Below are 8,738 nucleotides of genomic sequence, written 5' to 3' on the forward strand. Positions count from 1 at the left end.
GAAGCAGATGCAAAAATATCCAGAGGCAGAATCCTGTGCTGTTGGGGTCACATGAGGCTACCAGAAGTTCTCTGACTCAACAGTTGGATACAGGTTCACTTGTGGGTCAAGCCTTTGGCATTATCCTTAAGGGTACAGGCTACAGTCAGTCTTGGCTGTGCCTGATAGTTCAGACAGTAAAGCATCCACCTGCAATGCAGGAAACCCAGGTTTGATATTTGGGTTGGGAAGATCCCCTGGAGAAGGGAATGGCAACCCACTCCAGCATTCTTGCCTGGAGAATTCATGGACAGAGGAGCCTGGAGGGCTACAATCCATGGGGTCACAAAGAGTCAGACACGACTGAGTGACTTGTACTTAATATAGTCAGTCCTAAAGGAAATCAACCCTGAATATTCATTGGAAGGAATGATGGTGAAGCTGAAGCTCTAATACTTGGCCATTTGTTGTGAAGAGCTAACTTATTGGAAAAGACCTTGATGCTGAGAAAGATTGAAGGCAAAAGGGGAAGAGGGTGGCAGAGGGTGAGATGGTTAGACAGCATCGCCAGTTCAGTAGATATTAATCTGAGCGAACTCCAGGAGATAGCAAAGGACAGGGAAGTCTGGCATACTGCAGGTTATAGCATCGCAAAGAGTCAGACACAACTTAGTGACTGAACAACAACAGGCTACAGGCCTCCGTGGACTTTCGTATTCTGTTCATTGAACAACATATCTCAAATTCCACTCACTTCCACTATGAGACCTTGTTTCCAACATTTATGATGCTAATTAGAAAAGCTAGTATTGATGGATATGTGGATAACAGAAGGCATATATTCCTATCAGCTGTCTCTGGAGTGTGGGTTCCTGATTTGCATGCCAGCTGGGCCCTCCTGGGAACTCAGTTCCTGATGTGGGTAATAGTTCAGCCTGCTATCACAAAAATACCACAGGCTGGGTGATTGAAATGATGAATATTCATTTCTCTCAGTTTTAGAGGCTGGGAAGTCCAATATCAAGGCATAAGCAGGTCCAGTGAGAACCCCCTTCCTGGCTTGTAGATGGATATCTTATTTCCTCCAGTGACGGAGAACAGAGGAAAAGGGAAGCTCTCTTTCTCTTTTTGTAAGGACATTAATTCCATCATGGAGGCACAAAGGTCATGATCTAATTATCCCCCAGGTGTCCCACCTTCTGCTGCTACTGCTAAGTTGCTTCAGTCGTGTCCGACTCTATGCGACCCCAAAGACAGCAGCCCACCAGGCTCCCCAGTCCCTGGGATTCTCCAGGCAAGAACACTGGAGTGGGGTGCCATTTCCTTCTCCAGAGGATCTTTCCAACCAAGGAAATGAACCCTCACATCTCTTGGGACTCCTACACTGGCAGGTGGATTATTTACTACTGAGCCATCCGGAAGGCCAACATGAATTTTGGAGACACAAACATTCAGTCGGTAACTGGAAACTAAACCCTGAAGATGAGGAGCCAGTGGCTGGCCATCAGAAGTTGACAACAGCCAACTGAGAGCATTACTGAAGCTGATCCTCTTACATCTACACAAGATGTTGCCGAAGAACTCGGCATCAACCATGGTCATTTGACATTTGAAGCAAATTGGAAAAGTGAAAAAACTTGGTAAGTGGGTGTCTTGTGAGCTGACTGTAAATTTTAAAAATCATTGTTCTGAAGTGTCATCTTCTCATATTGTACACCACAACAATGAACCATTTCTCAATCGGATTGTGATGTGTGATGAAAAGTGGATTTTATATGACAACCGATGATGACCAGCTCAGTTGTTGTTTAGTCACTCAATCGTGTCTGACTCTTTACGACCCCATGGACTGTAACCCACCAGGCTCCTTTGTCTACGGTATTCTCCAGGCAAGGATATGGAGTGGGTTGCCATTTCCTTCTCCAACCAGCTCAGTGGTTGGACTGAAAAGAAGCTTCAAAGCCCTTCCCAAAGCAAAACTTGCCCCCCAAAATGGTTATGGTCACTGTTCGGTGATCTGCTATTGGTCCGATCCACTATAGCTTTCTGAATCACGGCAAAACCATTACATCTGAGAAATATGCTTAGAAAATTGATGAGATTCACTGAAAACTGCAATGCCTGAAGACAGCATTGGTCAACAGAAAGGGCCTAATTCTTCTGCATGATGTCTGACCACATGTCACTTCAAAAGTAGAACAAATTGGGCTACGAAGTTTTGCCTCATCTGCCACGTTCACCTGACCTCTCGCCAACTGACTACCACTTCTTCAAGCATCTTGACAACTTTTTTTTGCAGGGAAAATGCTTCCACAATCTGCAGGAGGCAGAAAATGCGTTCCAGGAGATCACTGAATAACGAAGCATGGATTTTTATGCTACAGGAATAAACAAACTTATTTCTCATTGGCAAAAATGTGTTGATTGTAATGGTTTCTATTTTGATTAATAAAGATGCGTTTGAGCCTAGTTATAACAATTTAAAATTCATGGTCTGAAACTGCAATTACTTTTGTACCAACCTAATATTACTCTGGTTATGCTGACGGATTTTAAATTTGTCCTCTTTGTACTCTTGTTCTGCCATTATAACTATCCTTTTGGACAACTATCCTTATGTTAAATTGCCTGAATTTGAGGTGGGAGTGGAGTGGGACGAAGTCAGGATACATGGATCAGTACTTCAAAATACTATCTTACTCTGTAAATCTACTTTACTTTTTTGAGAGGAAATGCAGAAGTCATTTGCTCATAAACCATCAGCAGGAAATGGATAACCCTTTTAGACAAATGTTAACATTTTTATTTTTTTGTGACAACAGAGCCCACTGACATGTTGGGTAAGAAAAAATTTAAACTGACCTGATCTAAATTTAGAAAGTGAATCTTGGAGCTTTTCTTAAGACAATCCAGTTTATCTTTATTTTAGTTAATCATTACATCACAGTAGGTTGCCTTTTGTAATCAGCACACAGAAAGGCAGGGATTATAAAGAACCTTGAAACATCTTAAATCCTTAAGTATGGAAACCATGCATAGAGGAAAAATAATTTTAAGAAACTTAATAGCAAGAATCTGTCACACAGTAGGGCCTCATTAAGCACTTGTTTTTGAATGAATGAATGAAAGCGTGATATCAAAGAGTTCATGGGGATGTTATTAAAACATAAGCATTGGCATGGACACCTTATGCATGGTAGAAACTTGTAGATGATTGAGAGAGTTCGTTTCTGCAGACATGATCATAGAAAAAAACAATGCTGTCAAATTCTTGTGGGACAGTTGGGGTGAGGAATCCCCAGTGACTCTCACCTCTGTACCTTTGAACTGGAAGCTCAGAGTCTCAGAATCTGAGGTTTTTTTGATGGGGACAGAGAAAGATTATGAGAACAAGGAGGATGCCTCAAGAAGGCGTTTGCTCAGTGTCAGAAAAAAGAGGAGGCCAGAAATTACCTGTCCGAAGAAATTTAGAAATAGTCATTAAACTTTGACTCCTACATTGTAGGAAATTTATTTTCTTAACTTGATTTTATTTTTTATCAAATTATGCAGGAGTGATATAAAAAGTTACATAGTTGTATAAGGTGGAGAAGTCAATGGCAACCCACTCCAGTACTCTTGCCTGGAAAATCCCATGGAAGGAGCCTGGTAGACTGCAGTCCATGGGGTCGCGAAGAGTCGGACATGACTGAGCAACTTCACTTTCACTTTTCACTTTCATGCATTGGAGAAGGAAATGGCAACGCACTCCAGTGTTCTTGTCTGGAGAATCCCAGGGACGGGGGTGCCTGGTGGGCTGCCGTCTATGGGGTCACACAGAGTCGGACACGACTGAAGCGGCTTAGGAGCAGCAGCAGCAGTTGTATAAGGTTTATAACAAAACAAGAAGTCTTCTTTCTTTTTTTATTCTACATCCCACTACTTATTAAAAAAAACGTTTTTTGCCTTTACTGAGCATTATGGGGCATCTTGGTTCCTTGCATCTTCGACCCCTGCATTGGAAGCAAGGAGTTTTAATCACTGAGCCACCAGGGAAGTCCCCCAAAGTCTCCTCTCCTACCTCTCTTTACTCTTGACCCTTCTGCTAAAGTGGCAACTAATTTTAACTCTTTTAGTTATTATCATGTTTATACTTTTATCTCCTATTTTTTTTTTCAGTTTTAGACATTAACTATTCACTCCCTAAGACGGAGGATGAGAATTTAACTTGTGTATCCCCCCCGAGCCCTTCCCGTTTTGTCTTGGCTGAGACACCTGTAATAAGAGACCGATTGACAAGAGAAAAGCAAACAGCAGTTTATTAAGGTGCATACCTCACTTTTCATGAGAGAGACCCAGGGGAAAACAGGTAGCTCCTCCAGTTTTGGCATAGAATTCACATTTAAATTGCCTTCCTAATAGGGAAAAGGGGGGAGGACATACACCTCTTAGGTAAGTGATTTTGAGGAATGACAAATGGGCCCTTAGAAGAATAGGTGGGAGGGATGACAGTTTGTGACAAAGTTTGTCTGGGTAAGGTGTCCATTTCTAGTCTCCTCTTCTGTAATAAGAATCAATCTTCTCTGCTTATGAAACTCCTGGGAAGGGGTTTATGACCTTTGGTTCCTTACGGGGCACTGAATCTGTCTTTAGACAACAGGAGCTCAGAGAAGGCCTCTTCATATACCCAAACCACCTATTTTGGGGTGGCAGGTCCTGAATTTCTGTAGTCATATTTTGGGAGTGGCATAGTCTGCTACTGGCCATTTTGCTACTTATACTCCTGATACAATGAATCATAATTTTTGTTAAATCACCATTCAGTGTTTATTCTCATAGGACCACGTGAATATCCATCACATAGCATGATTACATTTTCTTTCTGGTTCAATCCTTTTTTTCCCTGGAATATTTGTCTCAGTGTTGCTTGTTAGGTTTTCTCTGTATCTATTTATCTTTGAAGTCTTCCACAGAGGTGTAAGTATTTCAATATATTTAAAAACACCAGGCATTTCCTTGTTTATTTTTCTTTTTATTTTTTTAAATATAAATTTATTTATTTTAATTGGAGGTTAATTACTTTACAATATTGTATTGGTTTTGCCATACACCAACATGAATCTGCCACAGGTATACACGTGTTCCCATCCTGAACCCTCCTCCCTCCCCGTATCACCCCTCTGGGTCGTCTCAGTGCACCAGCATGGTATGTGCAAACTATGTTATAATTCAGAGTATCTGAAAGTGAAAAGTGTTCATTGTTCAGTTGTGTCTGAATCTCTGCAACCCCACGGACTGTAACCCACTAGGCTCCTCTGTCCATGGGATTCTCCAGGCAAGATTACTGGAGTGGGATGCCATTCTCTACTCCAGGGGATCCAGGGATTGAACCCAGGTCCCCTGCATTGTGGGCAGATTGTTTTACTGTCTGAGTCACCAGGGAAGCCCAAGAATACTGAAGTGAGTAGCCTATTCCTTCTCCTGGGGGTCTTCCTGACCCAGGAATTGAACTGGGGTCTCCTACACTGCAGGCAGATTCTTCACCATCTGAACCAGTGGGTCCTGGATTTAGACTTCTTGGGATGAGCTTCTCTGCTGGCTCAGATGTAAAGAATCTGCCTGCATTGTAGGCAGAGTAGGGTTCGATTCCTGGGTTGGGAAGATCCCTGGGAGAAGGGAATGGCTGCCCACTCCAATGTTCTCATCTGGAGAATTCCATGGACAGAGGAGCCTGGTGGGCTAGAGTCCATGGGGTCGCAAAGAGTCAGACATGACTGACCTACTAACACTTTCACACTTTTTATAAGGGTTAAGAGGATGTTGGGATGATATGAATGTAAGAAATGGTTAACTTTTAGAACAGTAACAGATGTGTTGTAAATGTTAATTTGGAATAGGCCTCCTGTAGCCTCTGTTCTGCTCTGGAGTATTTGTGTTGTGTGTCTTGGGGCTTATGTTTCCTCTTCCTTGGTTCACTCCTTATTTTGGAAGGAGTACATCCACTTCTGAGGCTTTGGCTTGCGCTCAAAGTTTGATAGGATACAGGTTGTAAACTCGCCTCTCCCTCCCTTTCTTTCCCATCCCTCCACTCCTGTGCCAGCCCCTGAGTTTCTACTTCAGTAGAGTTGGGGTGAAGTCTCAGAACCTGTATTTCTAAACAAATCTCTAAAAGATGCTGATGTTGCTTTGGCAATCATAGCTTTAGAAGCTCCCTGGGACAGAAATTTTAAGAAGGAAGCTGGTGCATGGGGATGACCCAGAGAGATGTTATGGGGAGGGAGGTGGGAGGGGGTTCATGTTTGGGAACGCATGTAAGAATTAAAAATTTAAAATAAAAAAAAATAAATAAAAATAATAAAAAAAAATTAAAAAAAAAAGAAGGAAAACTTCTGAGACCTTGCTTTATTCTGTAATCATGCATAGTTGATAATCCAAATGGGTTAGAACTCTAAAAGTGCAATAATCCGAATAGGTTAGAACTCTAAGGTGCAAATCATTTCCCTCTATAATTTTGACTGTTTTGTAACTTCCAGGAATTCTTGAACAGCCAGTATAATTTTCATTCCCTATAACTTTGTATGTGATCTGCTTTTCTCTCTGAAAATGAAAGTGTTAGTCACTTAGTCATGTTGGACTCTTTGTGACCCTATGGACTGTAGCCTGCCAGCCAGGATCCTCTGTCCATAAGATTCTCCAGGCAGGAATGCTGAATGGGTTGCCATTCCCTTCTCCAATGGAAGTGTTTAGGGCTTTCTTATTCCTAATATCTTGAAGTTTTTCTATAATATTCTTCGTGTATATATGTATGTTTCAATCGGGCCAGTGCTCAGTGGGGCCCTCGGCTCCTTCCATCTTAAAACTCACCTCCATAAGTTCTGGGAACTTTTCTTGGTGTTTTCTTCTCTTTTTTTAAATTAATTAATTTTTTTTTAATTGAAGGATAATTGCTTTACAGAGTTCTGTTGTTTTCTGTCAAACCTCAACATGATGTTTTCTTTTTGACAATTTCTCTTATCTATTGCTCTGTTCTCTCATTCTGGAGCTTCTGCCACCTGAATGTTCAACTTTCTTGCCGGTTTTCCTTTTCTCAACTTCTTTTTATATATACATATATTTTTACTTACAGATGGTTTATTTCCTTTTGGACGGCTTCAACTTTATCTTCCAACACTTTTATTGACATGTTTATTTCTACTATTTTTTAATTCTAAGAGTGCTTGTTCTCTAAGGATTATTTGTTTTAAAAAAAGCTTCTGTTTTTATTTAACAGATATAATAGTTTCTTTTCTCTACCTGGGAACACTGGGGTTTGGTTTAAGACATTTTCTATTGCTTCTTGTGTTGTAGGTCATCTCTTTTCCTTTTACTTGTTTTGCCTTCTACTTTCATATTAAAAGTCTTCTTCATGCTCAGTGATCCTTGGCAGTGCTTTTAGGTTTAACTGTAAGGCAGTAAAAAGCTGATTGAAATTTCTGTGTGCACCTGAGAGGCATGTCAGATGTTGGCTTCATTGCTGGATAATTAGCATGGAACCTGTGCTTTTCAGTGGGGAACCTCCAGCTATCTGCCCCTGTGGGTCTTCTCCTGGGTTGATCAGAGTTTATCTCTTGCTTGAGGCTTATTGTTGAAGCTGCTGTATCCTGGGAACAAACGGGGAAAAGGCATTGGAGTCTTTACTATTCAGACGGCAGATTTTCATTTAATCCTGGTTCTCATGATTACACACATCTTTTGCTGCCAGCTCTGTCTATTGTCCTCAAGTCCATATTCTTTTATTTAAAAAAATTTATTTTAATTGATTGATGATCGCTTTACAATATTGGTTCGATTTCTGTCATACATCAACATGAATTAAGGTATACATATATCTCCTGCCTCTTGAATCTGCTCCCACCTCCCACCCATTCCCACCCCTCTAGGTTATTATAGAGCCCCAGTTTGAGTTCCCTGAGTCACACAGCAAACTCCCATTGGCTGTCTATTTACATATGTTAGCGTATATGCTTCCATGCTGCTCTCTCCATTCATCTCACCCTCTCCCTCTTCTCCCCGGCCCTTGTCTGTTCTCTACGTCTGTGTCTCCATTGCTGCTCTGCAAACAGATTGGTCAGTACTATCTTTCTAGATTCCATACATATGTGTTAATACACGATATTAACTTACTTTATTCTGTATAATTGGCTCTAGGTTCATCCACCTCATTTGAACTGACTCAGATGCATTTCTTTTTATGGCTGATTAGTATTCCATTGTATATATGTACCACAGCTTCTTTATCCAATCTGCTGATAAGTCCATGTTCCTTTTGCTTCATTTTCTCCAAAGAGAAAACCTCTGATCTTCTGCTGGAGTTGGTGACAGGTAGACACCTAGCTGCAGGGAGCTGGGGAGTTGATTTAGGTATCTAATTGATTTTCTCTTTAGACTTTCTTCTCCCCTTGAACACCTCCCATCTATTTTCAGAAGCGTCTTATCTCACCAATTGCTCGGTTTTTCTGGGATTTTGTGGGGGGAATTTAATTTCTTGATTTTCTGCTTACCTGTGATTTGTCACTCAGCTACTTAATTTTGGTTTTCAAAATTTTGTCACTATTTATCGCAGTTGTAGTTTCTTTTTTTTTAAATGGAATACAATGTTTATTTATCTTTTATTATTATTATTATTTTTTTTGCTCCAATGCACGGCATGTAGGATCATAGTTCCCCAACCAGGGATCAATCTTGTGTCCCTACAGTAGAAGCTCAGAGGCTTGAGCACTAGATCACCAGGGAAGTCTTTG

The sequence above is a fragment of the Ovis aries genome, chromosome 3 (assembly GCF_016772045.2).
Source record: "Ovis aries strain OAR_USU_Benz2616 breed Rambouillet chromosome 3, ARS-UI_Ramb_v3.0, whole genome shotgun sequence".
NCBI classification, from domain to species: Eukaryota; Metazoa; Chordata; class Mammalia; order Artiodactyla; family Bovidae; genus Ovis; species Ovis aries.